Source organism: Tupaia chinensis, unplaced genomic scaffold, assembly GCF_000334495.1.
Source record: "Tupaia chinensis unplaced genomic scaffold, TupChi_1.0 Scaffold000175_1, whole genome shotgun sequence".
NCBI lineage: Eukaryota > Metazoa > Chordata > Mammalia > Scandentia > Tupaiidae > Tupaia > Tupaia belangeri.
The window spans coordinates 2,595,379-2,604,320 of NW_006159650.1; the positions used below are offsets into that span (position 1 = coordinate 2,595,379).

Sequence of the window (8,942 nt, forward strand, 5' to 3'; positions counted from 1 at the left end):
GAAAGCAAGAAATCACCCCCTGGGGGGATGGCCATGCCGCAATCCCTTCTCCTCCATTCTTCTCTCGGGATCTTGGGCATGCATGCACACACGCCCGGCATGAGTTTTAAAGCACCGGGTCCGGGACATGAACCGTGGTCGACTACGTGGGAGTAGAGCAACATAGCCATTACGCTAACTGCTGGTCCCATAGAAATGCTATGTTTTAAAGCCACTTAAGGGAAAAAATAAAAATAGAACAATAGAGAAGGTAGGCTCCATAACACAGTGATTAACCCCTGTGCATAGGAGTCAGATCCCACATGCTCAACTTCGGCTGGAATCTTGGCAGCTTGAAAATCATGCCAAGTGCATATAAATGTGGGCCCCAAATTCTGATGAAATGGAGGAAAAGGGCTTGCAGTACGACCATGCCCCATTGGGGAGTGCTTTCTCTTTCTCTCTCTCTCTTTGGTGAAAGCATGCATGTTCTGGGGGAAATACACACACACACACACACACACACACACACAATATATATATATATATATAGAGAGAGAGAGAGAGAGAGAGAGACAAGTCACAAAATTGGGAAAAACTATATAGTTATTTGAGGGAACTTCAAAAAGTTCATGAAAAAATGAAATTAAAGTATGAAATCTATGTATAGTTTTTTTGTTTTGTTTGGAGAATTTTGCTTTTTTTTGAAATTTAAAGAAAAATTAATTGAAGATCTAAAAAATAATTCCTAAAAGAGTGATTTCAGAAAACTGTAGCTACACAATGCATTGTGTCTATCATGTTAAAATGTGCATTAGACACAAATACAAAACTATGAAACAAGCCACCCTTCTTCAACAATTTGAGTGAAGATAATGCCTAAGGAACAATATGGATAACTTGCAAAGGATGAGCTCTTTACTTTAAGTACCATTAAAAAATAAAATGAGCGTAAATGGATGAATGTGTTCAGTTCTATACACTGAATAGAACCTCTGGCCTAGGAATCAGAGCGTTTTGTCCTATAACATTAACACATATTAAAAGCGTGTAATGTCAAAGGGATAGAACCACCAGCATTCAAAGCAGCTTTGTCAACTAGGCAATTGAACACTCTACAGCATGTCTCTGTTGTCCATCATGGAATACACTGGCAGCAACTTTGAAATGAAAAAAAAGAAAAGGAAAAAGGAGCCGAACCCCTTTTATTTTCTCTGTTTAAAATCAAACAGAAAAAAACATCAATTCTGTTGTACACTAACATCTTCAAAGTAAATCGTTTGTACAAGAGAAGGACTAAGAACAAAAATGTGTTTACAGAGATCCAAACATAGGTGAGTGAGTGCGTCCCTCACACAGCTTACCGATGGTACTCGGGGGGGAGCCACTTCATAATTGCTGGCATTAAACAAAGTTGCAGAATTCTTTGCCAGGTACTTTAGGAAATCGTGAAGATAATTCAGTAATAAAGCAAGATTCTTCTCATCAAGAAGTGTATAAGCCAACATCACACCAATCCATACAAATAATCTCAGGAAATTAGGTGGTCCATACACCTGGGACATGGCGCATCAGGGTGATCTGCCAGGATCTTGGCATACTGTGGTCTCTCAAACTTGTAGAGTAGCTGAGTGCCCAACATGATGCTGAAGTATTCTTTTATACCTGCCACGACTGCATTAACAGCATAATCCTTATTATCAGTATTTCATCAAGATTTCTTATAATTTGCACAATCCTCCAGAATGGAATCCACATTCTTCTTAGCAGGAAGATAGAAGAGTTGGTTTTGCCTGGTAATTAAGTCCCAGTCATCAACAAGCCAGGGTTTTATTTCTCCAGGAATCTTTAACTTCAACTCTGTTCATGAATGTTTCCTCATTTTCAACAGGATCTACCCAGGCCCTTTTCTTCCAAGGAGGCTGAGTTGTCTCACTAGTACTGCTACCATCTCCAGTCCCAGGTGTTTTCTGCTTGTTCTTTTTTGTTTTCACTTCAACATTTTTCTGTTGCAGACCAGATGTCGTCTTTCCTGGTGCAGCCCCTCTCATCTTGCCCTCTATACTGCTCCTGAATGGCTTTTTGAAGTTCTCGCTATTTCTGCAGATTGGTATCCATGTATTTGAGTACTCTACTCTCTGGAACCTCATTCATCCTAATTTTTATTCCAACCACTGTAATGTATAAAATATTTCGCTTGTTTATCCTTTATGGCAACTTTCACACACTTTGCTACATAAAGAAGAGGTCCATGAAAGCACAGCACTCTCTCACCCTCCTGAAATTTAAGATTCGGATCCTGCTTCAGAGCCATTTATAAGTGATTTGCCACCTCCTCCTTCTCCCTCCACCCCCAACTACCACCCCATTCTATATACAATTTTTTTTCATGGTATTTTTTTCATGAACTTCTTGAAGATCACAAACACACACACACACACTTCTATGACAAAATACTTGAATCCTCCTCCTCTCAAAAAAAAAATATATATATACCCTGTAATTCAATAATACAAAGACAAAAATCTAATTAAAATATTGGAGGAGGGGGACAGCAGATGCAGTAGTGGTTAAGGTCCTGAATGCTCACATGGCTGACTCTGGTTCAAGTCCTGGATCTGATGACTTGAAACTCACATCAGAAGTGTGTGCACACATGCCCAGAAACCCAGGAGGAGCATAGAGGAGAAAGACTGTGGCATGGCCATCTTCCTGGGGAGTTAGTTTTCTTTTTCCCTGTCTCTGTCTGTCACACCCTGTGACAAAAACCTTTAAAAATTATGAGAGGAGATTTTAACAGCTTATTTATAAGAAGAAGATACATGAATGGTCAACAGACATATAATAATATATAATATATATAGTGTTCATCATCATTCTTTGGAGAAATATAAATTAAAACCTCAATGGGATGACACTGAACACTCATTATAGTAATTGGAATTCAAAAGCCTCACTACACCAAGTGTTACTGAATATGCAGAGAAAATGAAATGCTAATTTACTGTTAGTGGAAGTATATGCAAAACAGCACAACTACTGCAGAAAACAGGCATTTTTTTAAATTAAATATATACCTACAAATATATACCTACTACAAGACTCAGTCATTCCATTCTTAGGTATTTTCCAAGTGAAATGAAAATGTCTGTTCAGGCAAAAACTTGTACATTATTGTTCATAGAAGCTTTATTCATAATAGTCAAAAAGTCTGTTAATAGTCTAAACAGCCCAAAGGATAAACAAAATGTGGTCTGCCCATGCAATGAAATACAAAAATTAATGATCTACTGGCAACATCAACAATACAGATGAATCTCAAAGTCATTATGCTGAACAAAAGAAGCTGGACAGAAAGAGGACATACTGTGTGATTACATTTGTATAAAATTCTAAAGTATTTACGAGCCAGCTCATGGCCTGGTAGTTGAGGGGACTGGATCCCATATGGCTGACTGTTCCAGTCCTGGATCAATAGCTTAAAATACATGTTGACATGTTTGCATGCATGCTCATTATCCCAAAAAGAAGAGAGATGGGGAAGAAGAGATTGTGGCATGACCATGATTGTGGAAGGTTCTTTCTCAATTTTCCTCTTTCTCTCCCTCCGCCACCTTCTAATGAATGCACATATCTTCTGGTAAATTTTTAAAAATGTAAATAATCAAAATAATCAATATAAAAAAAGAAAGCTAGTCAACAATTGCCTGGGTTCGAGTGGAGTGAGAAATAGACTGCAAAAGAGCATGAGAAAACCCTTGGGGGTGGGGAAATGTTCTAAATCTTTATTGTGATCTGGTACATACATCTACAAATCACTCAGAGCACATCAACAATATGCAGTTATTTTGTCTTAATGTTATAATAAATTAGATTTTAAAAATTAATGTCCATGCTAATCACTAGGGAGCTACTTAAAATAGAAATTCTGAATCATTAATTCTGAGATCAGTTTCTGGGTCTGAGTTCCACACTTAGAGACTAAGACAAAGGCTATTCAACCCAGGTAAGATATATCTGAAGAACATTTTATAAATTCACCTTTTATGTGTTATTGACTCATTTCTCTTACTTGTAGGACTGTGCCTTGTCCTAGACTTTCCCCTTATATGGCATTATTAATCTGGGAGGTTGCTAATTGCAATAACATCTGGCATTTATTAAGCACACACTGTGCTGTGTACTGTTCTCACAGTTGTACACAAATTTACTTATTTAACCTTCAATGCAAAAGCAGGTACTATTATTATTCCATAATAACAAATGTCAAAACCAAGGTACAAAATGTCAAGGAGACTTGTCCAAGGTTGCCCAACTGATAATTAGAAATAGTGAAGTCAAACCTACACATCTCATACTCTTGACTACTGTCTTCTGTAACTTCTCAGAGGAGTATGACAAATTCAGACCTGCAACTCAGATCAAGAATCCTCTCACTTTGCCATGCTTTAGGGAGGGCTCCTTTGATTCAACACCCAGTACTGACTGAGTACTTGGCCTGTTCAGGCTTTAACCAGGAGGCCAGCTCTGTATAGTCTCCTGAAAACATGCCCTTCTTTGTCAGGTGACCCAGCATCAGCACTGTCTACTCTTAACAAGCATGCTGACTGCCATTCTTTACCACCCTCCTCACATCTTCTGCTAGTACTGTCATGTTTGTGTCTACCCGTATTGGTGAGTCTATATATAAGAGAGTCATCATATGAGATTGCTATTTCAATCTCTAGCTATGGGAGAAATGAAGCATAATTCAGATATCTCTGAAACTTGAGAAATCCATTTACACTAAAGCATGGCAGCTGTAAGTAAGCTATAAGGTAGAGGAAACTCTGTAGTTCCCTCCTTAAGATCCATCAAGCATTTCCATCTACTCAGTCTCTAGGGAGAGTTGATCATCTATCCTCCAAGAAGACTTCTGATTTTACTCTAGGAGTGAGGACAAAATAGCTTCAGGACCCAGGGATGAGCCTCCAGCAGACTCAACTGCTAGTTGTTGTGAAGGCGAAGTTTGTAGATATTGGGGGATGGGAAAAAGGAGCCTGGTGAAAGGGGTCTGGGTAATGCATTAATAGTGTCTGCTACAGTATATGAGCCTTACAGGGGGAGTTAGAAGGAGGAATTTCCTGAAGGGGAAGTTAGCAAATCACCAGACCAGATTAGCAATGAAAAGGAATCTAAGCAGAAGTAACAAGGACTATAAATATAAATCTGCCCTGAGGCAGGAGACTGGATTGATTGACCTGTCAGAGCCCTTAGATATTTAAGAGTCTACCTCAGCGAGTTTTGAATCTGTTAGGGCTTTGTGGGTTCCATGTGGAAGATAAAGAAGCTGATCCAAGAGGATGATGGCCAAGCCCACTTCCCAGTTGAGAATAACATGGCTTAAAAACAGCCTGTGCAGCTTCCTGGATGCCCATTGCTCTTACCAAATAGCACTTTGGTGAGCTGAGTGTAAATGAATGAGAAACAGATGGATTTAATTTCCCTTGAAATTAGGAATGGGTGAGCCCAGCCACAGTTTGGAATTGCTGAATGTCTCAAACTAGTTTTCTCAAGTGTTTTTGGTCCAGAAAAACCAAAAGCCTAGTTTTGCAAAGCACAGTTCTCTTGATACGTATGAGCCTTCATGTATTTTAAGGGGAATTTGATCTATATATTTCAATCTCTTTACACTTCACTTATCAAAAGGCATAATAAAGTTTCCAGGAATCTGAGAAATATTCTATAACTTTTTCAAGCTTTTTTTTTTTTTTTTTTTTACTTAGAAAGGATATAATGGGGGAGGGTTGGAAAATTCCTATGTCAGGAAAAGGTGGGTTCAAGTGGTAGTTCACACTTTCGGTGAATTCTATGACCCAAAGTTATACATTTATTAAGAGTGTTGTCCAATGTACTCAATGGGTATGCTAGCAAAATCTCTTGAAAAGCAAGGTGGATGGGCTATGGGGAAGGCAGGACACATAGTGCTAAAGAACTCTAGGTTTTTCATCTCTAATTATCAAGCAGTATACCTCCAGTAACCACAATTCAAGAGCAGTAAATCTATAGCATCCTTACACCATCCACCAGCTTGAATCTCCGCTGTTCTCCACACATCTCTTTTCTTTAGATGGTATACGGTAAAGGAATTGCTCACAGAATGCTTAGGAGTGGATGGATGGCAAGAGAAGATGGTGTCAAAATTTAACAAGAAGGAGGGTGGGAGTGGGCAGTGGGGGACAAGAGAATCCAGTGCCACTTTTGTTGTAAAGAATAACTCAGACTCACGTAAGAGGCAAAGAGATGTTTCCACTTGAAAGTCAGATTTATGTTTTAGAGGACTCAGATATCAGTGGGAGAGAGGCAGTGGGCTCACGCCTCAAAAAACAGTCTTTTCGTATTATGCTGGAAGCACAGGACTTGTTGACACTTAGGAGGCTGACGTCTGTTCATCTTGGCATTGACAGATAGTGAAGCAATGGACACTGCCCAACAGGAAGTGGCCAACTCCATGTGGTATCTGATTTAAGTTTGTCTCAAGTGCCCAGAAGATATCCTCTGTAGATTCCCAGAAAAATAATTTGAGGTGGTGATTTTAACTGTTAATGGACGAAATCCAGAGAATAAGATTTATTATGGTTAATTTGTCTTTCATTTTAATGCCCAGGCTGGTGCAGACAAAGAAAACACAGATGTCAAATTCCTTTAAAGCCACATATTCTGGCTTTGAAATTAGAAAATCCAAATAGAACAGTGTGACAGTGATGGTAGCAGTTCTCAAGTATTCCTGGGACTTCCTGACATTTTCCAGCAGCCTCCTTTGTAACTAGCCTGGGGACATGTGATTGGTTCTGGCCAACAGACCATGAGCATGAATGATGTATATCTCTTTCTCACCAAAAAACAGTCAATTCTTCCCTTCCTTCTCTTCCTTCAGTGGCATTGGACTACAGTCTGTCCAGATGGCTTAGCTACATTGGACTTCTCACAAGGGAAAACTAAACTTTTATTCTGTTAAAGAACTGATATTTGAGGGAACACCAGTTGGTGTAATATCTATGTCGCTGGACTCCCATGTAGTCAACCACAGTTCGAGTCCCTGATCCGGTGGCTTAAGCTCACGCTAAGTGCATGTGCATGCATGCCCAAGATCCCAAGAGGAGAATGGGGAAGGGATTGTGGCATGGTCATCTCTCCTGGGGGGTGATTTCTTGCTTTCTGTCTCTTTGTCTTTCTGACAAGCACATGTACCCTATAGTAAAACCTCTTCAAAAAAAAAAATATTTGAAGAAAGGAGATGCTAGCTTTTTACAGTAGCTAGTGTTATCTAGTTTGACAAATACAAGCTGTGAAGTTTGAGTTGGGAGTTCAATGGTGACTTATGACCTGTTATTATGATACCCTGACAATAATAAAACTGACACTTTTAGGTAAGATTTTTAGAAGTTTTTGAGAATAAAATTATGTCTTGTATTAATTACCTATTGTGTTTCACAGATTACCTCAAGAGGTAAGGTTTAAGAAAACAAGCATTTACTAACTCAAAGTTTTTGGTAGTCAGGAATTTTGGAGTGGCTTAGTTAAGTTGTTCTGACTCTAAGTCTCTCAAGAAGTGTAATCAAGATGTTAACAGGAGCTACAGTAATCTGAAGGCTTGATTGGAGCTGGAGGATGTGCTATGGCTAGTTATCGGCTCAAATTCTCAGTTACTCACCAGATGGCTTTCTCCAGTGTGATTCTCATGACACAGAAGCTAGCATCTTCCAGAGCAATCCAAAAGAGAAAGTGAACTAAAAAACATGGTATCTTTTATCATTTAGTCACTATTTTTTTTTCATTTTATTTGCATTAAGTCTTCAAGTTCAATTACAATCAAAGGGAGAGAAATAGGTCTTACTTTTTCAAAAAAGTGTCAAATAATTTGTGGACAGAATTTAAACCACATATACTCCATTCCCACAGAACAGGTTTGTAGGCAGCTGATAAAGTAGAAGGTGAGTTGCATCTAAAGTGGTGGTAGGGCTCAATAATCTGTCACAAATCAGCCAAATGAAATGTCATAGTATGACTGCTCCTTTCTTATAGTATTCCTCTGTCTCATGAGCAGATGAATTCTATTCAAACAAAGTAAACTGGGCTCCAGACATGAGATGCCAAGGTGCACTTGGAAGACCTTCTGGTTGCTTATCCTGTACCAAATGAGCTCTCTTCGACATGATGCAAAGACAATAAATTCTCATGAAATAGAACATTATGCAAAAATGAGAAAGATCTTTGTTTTGTAGGCAGATGTAGGTACACATCTCTCCTCTGACATAACCATCTCCTCCTGCCAACTTCCTTGCTGCCCAATGCTATCTAGCACACAATTGTTAGTGCAAACCCTGGAAATTTGTGTAAGAAGGTGGGTTAGATAGGATAGAAAGCAAAACTTTTCTCTTTACATAAAACATGTGCAGATGAATCTGGTTTTGACTTAAGCTAAATGGTGTAAATAACAATAACACTGGAAATACTGGTTTCAGAATTGCTGGAATTTTCCTTCTTTCCTTCTGTACCCATCGTGCCCATAACAGTGTATACTACATAATGAACATTTTGCTCATTGTGTGTGTGTGTGTGCGTATATAAACTATTGATTAAATGAGACAGAACTTATGGAAAAACTGGGTGGTGAGCCTAGAAGTAGCAGGAGTTCTGGGTTTCCTAGGTTACCGATGACAGAAAGTTTACCAACCCAGGCATCCTGGTTACTAGTTTGCACCCAGGGAAGAGTCGAATGAGTGCTTGTATAGGCCTAACACTGGCTTTCATTTTAGTCTGTTACCTGAGACAGGGTGCTTTGTAAAGAAACAGAGGTTTATTAAGCTCACAGTTTGATGGTCTGATGTCCAGGGGCCCACTCTGGTGAAGCTACATACATGGTGGAGGGCAGGATCTTAAGCAAAATAACTGTCCATAACTTTTATTTTTTCTGGTTTTAT

General features: G+C 39.0%; 1 pseudogene; it reads right to left on the reverse strand.

The window, feature by feature from the left end:
• Nucleotides 1-1,330: 1,330 nt before the first annotated feature.
• Nucleotides 1,331-2,293, reverse strand: LOC106734653 (mortality factor 4-like protein 1 pseudogene; annotated as a pseudogene).
• Nucleotides 2,294-8,942: the final 6,649 nt, after the last annotated feature.